General features: G+C 38.1%; 1 protein-coding gene across 1 annotated transcript in view; it reads left to right on the forward strand.

Annotated features, from left to right (window-relative positions):
• The window catches only part of LOC141435616 (uncharacterized), a 281,017-nt gene that overhangs the window by 17,441 nt on the left and 250,223 nt on the right, over positions 1 to 13,353 (forward strand). The window lies entirely within an intron of this gene.

Here is a 13,353-nt window from a genome sequence, read left to right on the forward strand (position 1 = left end):
AACAAAAAATTACAGAGCCGAGTTTAGACTTGCAAGAAAAATCGTGCAAGTTGCATTACATTGCGGCGTTCGATTTCCCACTACAAACTCGTTGGCTTTACGGCCTCGCAATGTACCTAATGCAATTTGCACGATTTCTCTTGCAAGTCTAAAACTCGGCTTTACAGTTGAAACACCAATGCGCTGAAAAATTCAAATTATACAAAAAAATAATAGGTACATAATAATAATAATAATGTTTTTTTTAGTTATAAGTATTTATGTGTAGTTACTAACCCCTTCTTAAATTTATTTACTAATATATTATCTTATGATTTGAATTGAATTGAATAAAAAGACATATAAAATACACAAAAATTACATAGAAAACTAATTAGGGATTTTTGAACGTCGTCTTCGGCGCTATCCTAAAACGAAGGAACACCACACCCTCTGGCCAGAAGTCGGAGCGCAGGAACATCTGCTGGTGCTTGGCAGGCACTTGGAGCATGTGTGTATAGAACACGTGCTACTATTAAGCATGCTTTTTAGTGGCATACTTCAGGTGCAGGTGGTGCAGGTGGTAGGACCTTGTGCAAGGTCCGCCGGATTGCTACCACCATCTTGCTCGCTAATCCTGCCGTGAAGCAGCAGTGCTTGCACTGTTGTGTTTCGGCGTGGAGAGTAAGACAGCCGGTGATATTACTGACACTTGAGGTATCCCATCTTAGGCCTCTAGGTTGGCAATGCATCTGGAATACCCCTGGTGTTGCAGATGTTTATGGGCGGTGGTGATCTCTTACCATCAGGAGACCCATTTGCTCGTTTGCCATCCAGTTAAATAAAAAAAATAATAATAAAGGTACTAGCATGCTTATAAGAAAGAGCATGTTAAAAATAACCCTAAAGGCTATATTTCACCGGGACACCATGGCGGCGCAACCGTCGCCGCCACCAACAAAATGTATGCAGCTCTATGAAGACCGCTCTACGATCCCATAGAGCTTATGGGAACGGAAGCAATACCATGCCCTCGGTACCGCTCTGCTTTCAGAGCATGACATGAGTGCGTGTGAGCTAACTTTGGGGGCGGCAGACGTGAACTTGCCTTCGAAATCCAAAAGCTTAATGGTTACTTGACCTGATTTTAAAATTTATGACGGTGGAAGCATTATACACTTCCACTGAAAGTAGATATAGTTTAGATATAGTTAGTGTTTAGTATTGTAACTAAGGGACCCCATACATCCCTGTATTTCTTTTATTATTATTTTTTGTATTTTTTTTTCTTTAATTGTATAATATAGTTTTTAAGTATTTTATTTGTAATTATATTTTTATGAAAAAATGACTTTCTGCCAAGTTTCTTGCGGCGCATTCTTCTTGGCAATGATGGTCTTTCCGAAAGCGCTGGTAGTTTAAAAAAATTACGTGTAAAAGTGCCCATTGCGGCCTATTTACTGAATAAATCATTTGAATTTGAATTTGAATTTGAAGGGTGTCACCTGGTGTCCACCTGGTTACGCAAAACTGCATACATTTTGTTGGTGGCGGCGAGTGGTTGCGCCGCTATGGTGTCCCGGTGAAATATAGCCCTAATGACACCTTTAAAGTCCAACAATACCATGTTCAAAAACATTTACAACGGGCGAACCAAGCGACACATCACTTTATTAAGTCACCGAAAACCTTTTTCATTGTTATTTTAAAACAAGCATTTAATTAAAACTCGTACATTTGTTTCAATTTGGGCATTGTTTCTCTTCCGACGGGTACTACCTACAAAGATTTAAGTGGACCGAATTTTGATATAATTAAGTAGTTACGCTTACATTTAAAAGTGCTGATAAACTTGAGCATTCATTTGTAACGGAAAATCGAGCATTTGCTGTTTTTAAATTTGTGGAACAGACCCGGGGGGCTACTACGAAATTCGAATTTCGTATCGTATCGTACCGTCCCTCTCTCACTCTCCTATTAAATAATATAAGCGTCAGCAGGACGGCAAGATACGAAGTTTGAATTTTGCACTTCGTAGTAGGCTTGAACGTACGAATAATTTATTGAACACGCATATTTTGCATAAGCTTAGCTATCGTAAGGTCGCGGGTGAGCAAGGAAATTATTTTAGTTCATTGAACGTACGAAGCTGTAATGTTTGATTGAACCGCTATTATTTTCAGTTATTTCGTACAAAATAATTGTTTATTCAAGTGACATACACGATGGAGCCCAAAACAAGTGAGATTTGGCAGTTTTTTAAAAATTTTAGACATCGTTGAGTTCAATAAGACATAAACTGCTATTTTTTCCACATCCACTTTCACCTTCGCATCCGCTTCCGTTAACCTCCTCATCCGCGGAGGCGAAACGTGTCGCCTTCGCATCCGCCTCCCCGCTAAGAAGGCCTCCGTTACACCCTACTTCGTAGTATAAGGCCAGAATAGACATAAAATTGCTACAAAGATTTAAACTATAATTGTGGAAAACGCTCTGGTAAATGCTTGTCAAAAATTGTATTATTCATAGTGATGTCGGGTCGAGCATTTGCTCGGCAATAAGCTCGACGCAAACTTCCCGTCGTTTCGCTTAAATGCTCGCTGGACTGCTCGCTAAAACGCTCCAGTTCATTTGTGAACTTTTAATATGACATTCGCTAGAATGCTCATTACAAGTGAACGCTCAAATTTATCAGCAACTTAATTTGAAAGATTTTTAGACCTTGTTCCCCGCACATATCCATTACTGGAAAGGAAGGGACCAAACATTTTTTCACTAGAGATTTCGGTAATGTAATCGGTCATTTTTACTGTCAAGCCGGAAAATTAGGTACGACGACCAGTGAAGGGAAGAGAAGTGCTAGATATAACAAGTAACAACCACAACGCGTGAAATGAGCGAGTGAAGTAAGCGCGCCGCGGCGACGGCTCGCAAAGCACCAGAACTTAATAAATTCATGAAATAATTCGTTTTATGTGATCAAACCACCATTGTGTCATCCATGTCATGAATAGTCACGACCTTCGGCGTTATTTTGTCAAGTCAAGTCAAGTCAAAATATCTTTATTCAATTTAGTCTATAACAAGCACTGTCCTTAATCTTTACTCGAGTCGTTGCGTAGATACCTTGAATTGCATATTCGAGTACATTCTATCGTAGTCAACTAGAGTTGCCGATGGATAGTCGAATATCGAGTGTCGATAGGCCTATCGATACTATATATAGCTCGGAATCGGAATGCGACAATACTATTAACAGAATGCGATACCATCGACCTGCTTTCAAGAATTGCGACAGTATCGATTGTAACTTTTTTTTCAATCAGATGCACCGAAGGAAATTTAAAACTGTATTTTCTGGCTACATACGAGTATGCCAACCTGCCCTTACCACCTAGACCATGACCCGTTGGTGGTGGTGCCATCTATCGAAAAAATCTTAGTTTTATTTGAGCAAACGCACTACTTATAAAAATAAGTAATATTATAATTACCTTTGACGTTTTGAAGTTTGACGACCAGATGGCCTAGTGGTTAGAAAACCTGACTACGAAGCTTGAGGTCCCGGGTTCGATTCCCGTGTCGGGGCAGATATTTGTATGAAAAATACGAATGTTTGTTCTCGGGTCTTGGGTGTTTAATATGTATATAAGTATGTATCTATCTATATAATTATATTTATCCGTTGCTTAGTACCCATTACACAAGCTTTGCTAAGCTTACTTTGGGACTAGGTCAATTGGTGTCAATTGTCCCGTGATATTTATTATTTATTTATTTATTTTACCTAGTATCCATTGTATTACACTCCGCAACAATACAGTCACGATTTGCGCTACCATTAGTATCAATACAGTTAGGTCCATAGATAGCTAGAAACAGGAACCTGGTTCAGACGTTACAATAAATTTAAAGAATTGATTGTATTTATTAAATCAACTTTTCGAGTAAATTATCATTCTTATTTTATCCATATATACTGTGGCTTGTTAAAGAAGAAAACTATCGATTGTAAAACTATCGAGAGTATGGCAACACTAGATCAAAGTTCCAATTTGGACCCCGCATACGACATAAATACTCGTACAGCCAGGGCCAAGACTAGTTGTTTCGAATTGGCGATCGACTACACGATCCTGTCCTCCATCGAGGATGGAATAATTTATTTAGGTCGGTGAAGTGCATGCCGTTTGTGTTCATCTTTAATTTGAAAGAGAGACTAGCTTTGATTCGCGGCTTGGTTTGCATATTATTATACCATAAGGCTGCAGTTTAAACGAAATTTAACGGAAATCCTCTATAATCATTGACATCTATACCTTACGGGCCTTACGGCACTGGGCTGGCTGTTTGGAACTAAACGCGCGGCGCAGCTTCTTCTCTTTTAAAATATGGCTTTTCCGTCCTAATTAATAGGACAATTTCGCCAGTGTCAAAGTAAACTCTCTTTGAGAGGGACGTTGTACGGTGATTGTAGTTTTTGCAACTTGATAGTAAAATTCCAGAAACCACGTGGAGACAATTTGCGCATTAAAAAATGTCAGACGAGAGCAATATAGAATTTTGTGATCACTGTTCACTGTTAAGGTTAATCGCCGCATAAAACACTATCAAATTATACCTCAACTAGCCAAAGAAACAGAAATAGCAAAATTAGATATTGTCTCCATCCAGGCATCCACCATGTTCGAATGCTACAAATCGAATCCGTGCGGCGCATCAATCATCAATATTACTTTGACACAACCCCTGTCACGGACGTCAACAAACTATAATGAAAGGTTCACAAATCCGTGCTGTGAACAAATTTTGTGCGCCGTTTTGATGTAAGAAACATGCAGTCTATATATATAGACGTCGATGTGTATAATTATATTCCAGAGATCCAGCTATTCATATGCTAAACTCTGATGATATACTAAATTCCTTTAATGATTCTGAAGATGGAAGAGTATCAAACACTAACACAACTTTCACACTTATAATATTAGTAGAAAGTTCAGTCCAGAAAATATGAATTGACCTAAGTACATCTCCAGTTACCAATCCATATTTCTTGAACTATACTTACGATGAGATAATTTTAGTGTCTTGCAACAAATTGTTGTTTTTTACCCATTCCGCTCCAGTTTCTAAGCATAAATATCAGACAGAAAATGTTTTCCGGTTTAGTGCAACTCACGTTCTGCTTTTACGACGTGTTGGCATAACTAATAAATGCTTATTTACTTACTTGACACTACTATTTTACATAAACAGTGAACATCGACTGCAATGGGCGATGGATGAAATTTTTAAGTGGCTGATTTTTTTATCGGTAGGAATAAGCTTACCTACTAGTCATTGGAAAAAAATATAAGATTTTTCTTTAGTACCAATCAATTAAAAAAAAAGTTTTATTTCCGCCAAAATGAACTATTTACTACGCCCGAATACACATGTAATTTTGCAATACAATGTTAACTGTTGAAATTATTTTCTAAGGGTTTCACATTGTATTGCAGAATCAATCAGGGTTGATACACTATTGTATAACAGCGTCGATCCAAAGTTTACCTGCATGTCATTAATTTGACGTAAACTAATAAGTCCAATTCAATTCTCGAAAGTATAGCTCCGTTGATACTATCGATGATTCCGCCAATGTCGAGGTTGGAAAAGACACTATCAGTTTAGCCGTTGTTCGGTAATTAAGTCAATAAAGGTGCAGTATTTATTTGATATAAAACGGCACTTAATAAATACGATGATTGATGGACGGTAGCCAGTGTTCGGAAATCGTCGTGAACAGCCAATTGTCTTTTTCGAAGACCGATGTGCAATCTTGATCGCTGGGCAGCAGGGGACTGTAAAACCGAAAACGTATCTGTGTTTTCTGTATTTTTATGGTGTTTAATAATGAATAATTGTATTTTGAACATGAAACTACCGTGAGACTCACTCATATTTAATATCTCGTCTCGATTCAGTTACTCAATGGGACTAGTGGGACAGACGGCGATTTAAGATTTAATAAAATTGAGGACTTAATACATTTTTTGGTGGAGTGTGTATAGACTAAGGATATCCGCGAGAGGTATTTGAGTGATTTGGACCTGTTCAATGGTGCAGTGAATATTATTTTGAGTTGTCCGGTATCGGAAGATGCAGTATGAATTTGCAGGTTCATCAAGCACTCCTTTGCAGCCAGATAATCTGGACATCGCAATAGAAGTGTTTGATAAATGTGGACATCGAGTCTTTCAATGAGGCTGGCATAGTCACACAGGTACACTTAAGCCTCAAAAAAAAAAATAGAAAAAAAAAACGTGAGTATCCGGGTCAATATATTTAATATAATAATTGTATTGTACTGTATTACAATTGCATGATTACTTGCAGTCTAAACCGGACTATAGCACCATTTGTTCACGAAACCGCATTGTGCTCTGCTTGCAAGTCACGTCCACTCGTGCAGCCTCCATTGGTGTTGGTAAATAAGTAAATTCCACATGCATACTGATACTTCTCGTTTTGTCTTCCTAACTTTTGTGCATGCATATTCGGGCCGGAATTCTTAATTTGTTTGAGCATACGGAAGAGCTTATAATGTTTCATTTAGGCTTTAGTCGGCGCGGCTATCCTTACCAATATTATTAAGCGAAAGTGAGTTAGTTCGTATCGTTTTCATGCCTTACGTTTCACTTTTTTGTTGTTTTACGTCTCTCTCTCTCTCTCTCTCTCTCACACGTTTACTCTCGAGCACAATGCAATCCTCGTATGTTCGTCGCGTCATCATTATTGTAGAGTTTTAAGTTCTAACATCGATTTGATATAAAATCTAAGTGTAAGATTTAAATATAGGGATTTGATATCAAACCTGCGATACCACAGACAGACAGACAAATATGGACTTTAAACTTGGAACCCCTTCTTTAGCCCTTTTTGCGTTAGAGTTAAAAGGGGGCCCTCGTATATCTTCTACTCTACTCGTATGTCTTGTTCCATATTCACTTGCATTTTCTACCTCAACAGTAAAGCCGCATTCACATATATCTGTCGTGTTGTGTTGTGATGCTCTCTGTCTCTCTCCCTCTCTATAGCTTATGATGCGACACGATGTAAGCCATCACAACACACTGCATCAGATAAATGTGAACGCAACCATACAAAATGTATGAAGCTCATACCGCTCTGATGCGTCACGACATAAACACGACAGACAAATGTGAATGCGGCTTAAGTCTGCGGGTAAAGCTGTAAATATTGTCTAAGCGTTTTTAGCTGTTACGGCAAATTTATTGGCTGGCGAGAAATGCGTTCTTGGCATCGCTCGCTGGCAGAATGGCATTGTACGCAGGCTGGTTAACTTTAAATTATTCTATTCGTGTTCTTGTCAGGTAGTTGGTGAATATAAAAAACGTAAATGTAAGTTAACGGAATATTATTTTTTGCAAGTTCGTTTTAACAACTCACTGACGTGTTCCAGGGATTTCATTAAATCACTAAACAAATATGGTGAAATAAAGAAATCAATCGCCTTTTTGGCTGATCAGACTCAAGGATTTGATCAATTGTCTTTTTTTTCTAGGCCATTATGTACAGCAGTCCGATGTTTGACAACCGATTATAGTTTCACAGTACTCTGTGGATAATGTCGTTGATTGTACATAGAGTAAAAGTTTATTGTAATTGTTTATTATCCCTAAAATATATAAATAAATAAATTATTATATAACAATCTTGCTGCGTGCTATGCTATACCCCTACACTACCACTGGACAGGAGTAAAGACACAATTTTTTCGTATGCACCACATATCTTAGCTTGTTTGTTTCTTATTTAGTCACTTAAGCAGCGACACTGGTGACATCTATGTCTAGCCCTCATCGAGAAACTTTCAACACTTCATTGGAACTAACCGCTCACCCGGACAAGAGATGTCGCTATTAAGCAATCAAATTAAGATATAATAGAATACAATTTTCGATATGGATTTTACGGGATGACCGTAAAAGTAATAAAAGTTGGAGTTGGAATAAAAAATATAAGAAGACTCCAAAAACCAATCTTAATCTTCTTCTTGTGGTGCCTTTCCAATTACTGAAGGTTGGGCATCAACTCAGAATATTATTTCTTGTCCTTCGCGAGGTGGAACAGCTCAGCAGCACTCGTGACTCCGGCCCACTCTCGAATGTTTCTCAAGCCTTTTTTCTTCAACCAACACCGCGTTTACCAGCAACTTTGCCCATCATAATAAGTTGCAATAAGTCACAGTCATAATTATTAACCATGGGCAAGAAAAATGGATTCGCTATTTTAACATCGTGCGAGATTTGGTCATATCCCTTAGAGACTTGATCAAATCTCTGTTTTGGTCATTACCCTGTGACCGAAATAAAAAAATCGATATGGATTACTCAGTATATTCAGAATAGGTAGAGCCAAGCAATACAGGGTGTCTTCATTTATCATGGTGTCGTCTTATGCAAACGTTTATGAATATTCAAACATGTAAATGAGCAAAAATCTAGTCTTAGTTATCACGCCATTCGCTGTGTGAGAGAAATAAATTAAGCTCCCTGAGATCTACAAAACCTAAATTAAACATGAGGATTTATGTTTAAGGTGCATACTTATACGGTTAGTGGGTCTTATGTGAGATAAGCAAGTGATATTTTTAGTTTAGAAATACTTAAATCTATGTATCTATAGCAGCCCTTGTTGCGTCCGTCTTCGAACGTAGACCTCCTCTTCATTAAAGGTCACAGCTCATTACAGCCACCCGGCACCCGATCAGCACCGCCTCGCCCCGAGCGGTTAGTATTCTTCATATGAATTTGTATGGCTCACTACATCAACTCCGTAGCGTCACCGGATCACCTCACTCGCGAGCTTGCCACGCGCGGACCACCTGTCGACAACGAGTGGACGCCGAAAGTCGAGGCGGTGCTAGTCGGGTGCCAGGTGGCTCTAATAAGCCGTGACCTTAAATATTTAGGTACAAATAATTAATTGTTACTCGACATAATATGTCACGGACAACCGTCACGTTGGTGATTAAGGGTTTGATTTACGATTTCGTTTTCTAGTCTTATTGAAAAATTATTATTGGTGAAAATGTAGTAAGTTGCTTCTCAAGCAGAGGGCTGTGTAGTCAGAACTTGCAACTTTAAGGGGCTGTTTCACCACCCATGTAGTTTTTAAATGGTTTCGCACGTGTAGTAGCATGTGATTACACTTGCAAAACCATTTAAAAACGTCTGTGTAGAGTATAGTTCCCATTGCATATTTCGCCCGGGAGGGAACTATAGCCCAGACTCTTTCAATCAGAAAAGAGGCCTGTACTCAGCAGCGGGCGGCATGCTGGAGAGAACATTTCCTGCAATAGAAAAAAATACTTCATTTTCAGATTTAAGATAAAGATTACTGTTAAAATACTCTTCTATGGCAACACTATATAATCTCAATACTTTGGCACTTGTAAAGTTCTCCGAGTAAGTCCTCGCGAATATTGGAGCTTGCATCTAATTAAAAGTATCTTATTCAAAGCAGGTGCAGTTCCTTTGCTCACTGCACTTAATAAAGATTAGTGGGGATTAGTCTGTATGCACCGGGACAAAATTACGAACCTTTTTGCAGTTGCACCTTGGAATGTATCTATGGCGGTTTTTAATGCGATTAACAGAGTCTTAATTAGCGCTAGATAGAACAGACAGACAGATAAATATTGGACTTAAAAGGCTCAAGACAAGCGATCAAGGGGAAGGAGCCCCATGCGTTGGACAGATAAGATCCGCAACAACATGGGTACAAACGTCCATGAAGCCATATGCTGCCGAAGATCGTGCCAAATGGAGAGCGATTGTCCGGAAAATGATTGGTGGAGGTCAGGACCCTCAGCAATGAGGATTACGACACAAGGAAATTTTTATAATAAAATTCCAAAAAATATTACAAATGAAACGGATACAAAATTCAGGTCAAGAAGACATTAATATCTAAGGCGTATTATAAAGTTAATGATTACATCATGGACAGGGATATTTGGAAATAATTCCGATCCGCATTAGCGATCCCTTCAAATAGCGAACCTACTGTGTTAAAAATAAAGTTGTATTAAAAACTTGTGATGTACTTATAGATATCATTTAATAATGTTGTAAACGTGTTTAAAAAATATATACCTCGTTGAGTTTCTTGCCGAATTCTTCTCAACAACAGAGACAACAGAGATTTTTCCGAACCGGTGGTAGATTTTTTTTGACATTCTAAATTGCATAAAGATATTTTGACTTTGACTTTGAAGGAGGAGGAGGATAAATAGGCTCACGCTATAACGTGCATTGAGTAGACAGCAGGACAGGCAGCGCTAGTGCTGGTGGCGCACTGCTTCGGCGCAAACCAACTGTCTACCCTGGAATAGACCTAATGCACGCCAATGCGACTCACGCCTTACAAATAGGAGCAGAAAGACAAGCGCACTGTAAGACGTCCACCAAGATGGACGGATGACCTGGTTAAAGCCGCGGGTTTGGTGGATGCAGGTCGCTACTAACCGAAGTAACTGGAGGTCTATGGGGGAGGCATATGTCCAACAGTGGACGTCCTACGGCTGATATGATAAAGATGATGACTTATTGTAATTCAAAGGATAAAGCTCTGTGACAGACAGACAGTAGAGGCTTCACGTAGGATCTGTCTGTATGTTCGTGATAATCTGAAAACTATTGAATTTCCATCATCGATTAGATATTTTTAGAAGTATGGAGTCCTTAGTGCGTTCGTTCTAATCGAACTCGACTGTTTTTATTTATTTACTAGCTTTACCCGCGGCTTCGCACGCGTAAACTATTCGGTGTGGTAGCTGCAATTGAAATTTTCGGGATTTTACAAAAGTCCCCTGGAAATTTCCAAAATTTATATCGTGGTCTTCATTGAGGTTGTGATGTGAATAACTGTACAAAATTCAAGACTCTAAACCCAGTGCTGAAGTTTCAAAAATTTTCCCTATCCAAATTCAAATGCAAAATTCAAATTCAAATCATTTATTCAGTAAATAGGCCGCAATGGGCACTTTTACACGTAATTTTTTATACTAACAGCGCTTTCGGAAAGACCATCATTGCCAAGAAGAATGCGCCGTAAGAAACTTGGCAGAAAGTCATTTTTTCAAAATAAAATAATTACAAATAAAATACTTAAAAACTACAGTATACAATTAAAGAAAAAAATACAAAATAATAATAATACAGGGATGTATGGGGTCCCTTAGTTACAAAACTATACCGTGGGAATATCGGGATAAAAAGTAGCGTACTTATGTGTTATTCCAGACATACGGCTACCTACATCCAAATTTCATGCCTCTAAGCCTAGCGGTTGTTATTTCGACATTTTATTCCTAGGTATCCCGTGGTAATATCGGGTCAAAAAGTCGTCTATGTGTTTTTCTAGACATCCAGCTTCCTACATACCAAATTTCATGACTCTAAGCTCAGCGGTTAATATTTCAAGATTTTATCCCTATCCCGTGGGAATATCGGGGTAAAAAATAGATTATGTGTTATTCCAAAGGTCCAGCTACCTACATACCAAACTTCATGGCTCTAAGCCCAGTGGTTGTTATTTCGAGATTTATCCCTAGGTATCCCGTGGGAATATCGGGTCAAAAAGTCGCTTATATGTTATTCCAGACGTCTAGCTACCTACATACCAAATTTCATGACTCTAAGCCCAGCGGTTATTATTTCAAGATTTTATCCCTATCCCGTGGGAATATCGGGATAATAAATTAGCCTGTGTTATTCCAGAGGTTCAGCTACCTACATACCAAATTTCATGGCTCTAAACCCAGTGGTTGTTATTTCGAGATTTTATCCCTAGTTATCCCGTGGGAATATCGAGTCAAAAAGTCCCTTACGTGTTATTCCAGACGTCCAGTTACCTACATACCAAATTTCAGGGCTCTAAGCCCAGCGGTTATTAGTTCAAGATTTTATCCCTATCCCGTGGGATAAAAATTAGCCTATGTGTTATTTCAAACGTCCAGCTACCTACTTCTCAAATTTCATGACTCTAAGCCCAGCGGTTGATATTTCGAGATTTTATCCCTATCCCGTGGGAATATCGGGATAAAAAGTAGCCTATGTTTTATTCCAGATGTTCAGCTATCTACATACCAAATTTCATCCAAATCCGTCCAGCCGTTTCAGCGTGAAAGAGTAACAAACATACTCACTCACTCACTCACTCACTCACTCACAAACTTTCGCATTTATAATATTAGTAGGATTAAAAGACACGTTGCTTATGTCATGTAGTTATGTATAAATGCATAATACTACATTTAATCTATAAAAATCTACCCTCTAAATTAATCGAAAACTAGAAAAAAATTAACAACTGAAACAGACTGACATAATGACATAACCGTGAATCATTAAAAACAGCTATTGTAACTTGCTCGAATTCCACGTATTTTAACTCCAACAATGGTTCAAATACAACTCGTCAGTTACTTTGCAACGAAAGAACGAACGCTTTTAATTAACTGAACTAAAACTACAGAGGATCGGAGCCAGAAAATGTCAGAAGCAGTCAAAGTTGTTAATTTAGAGAAGGTATCTATTTGCATATTACCGTACGTTTCTGGGGACTTTGTCTGAGTTTAATTTGGAATACGACGCGACAGTCACTTGTTTTTTATTCGTATGTATCCAAGAGTGTGGACTAGGGATTTATTTTTGTTTTTGTCCTTTTTTTAACCGAATATCTATCTATAATTGTCACTAACAAAAATTAAATTGGCTTAGTACAGTTGGGTTAATTTTTACTTAATATTTAAATTCTTTATAAGTTTTGCTAATAAAGTTAAGAAAAATCGCAAATAATTTTAATGTATTAGGTTGAAATAATACTTAAGTAGCTACAAAAATTGAAGCTTTTCAGCTTTACAAAAATGTAGATGGTTATAAAATGTAACATTAAACAAGGGAAGAATTTACTTTCTTTCTTTACCAAATTAAATCTTTACCAAAAGTTACAAAGTTCTCCTCTTTTAAACTTCAAACTTATTCAATAATTAAACAAATACAGCACTTCATTAAGCATAACCAATTCCTTCAAGTCTCAAAACTGCCATCAGAAATAATCCAACCGACTCTAACTGCGAAAGTATGCACCATAATTCGGGGGGTTAATAACCGGTTATAAGCGGTTATATCCGGTTCCAACCGGTACTAGCCAGTAGCAAATGATTCAGTGCTGGCGATCCGGCCTTTGCCAAATCCACTTAGGCTAAGTACACTTATTTTTCTGTGGCGAAAGACTAATCTGTAGGCTTAAGTCGGAATACAGATTAATGTCGCGTTGGTAACTTTCATTTTATTTAAA

This window comes from Choristoneura fumiferana, chromosome 15 (assembly GCF_025370935.1).
Source record: "Choristoneura fumiferana chromosome 15, NRCan_CFum_1, whole genome shotgun sequence".
Lineage (NCBI taxonomy): Eukaryota > Metazoa > Arthropoda > Insecta > Lepidoptera > Tortricidae > Choristoneura > Choristoneura fumiferana.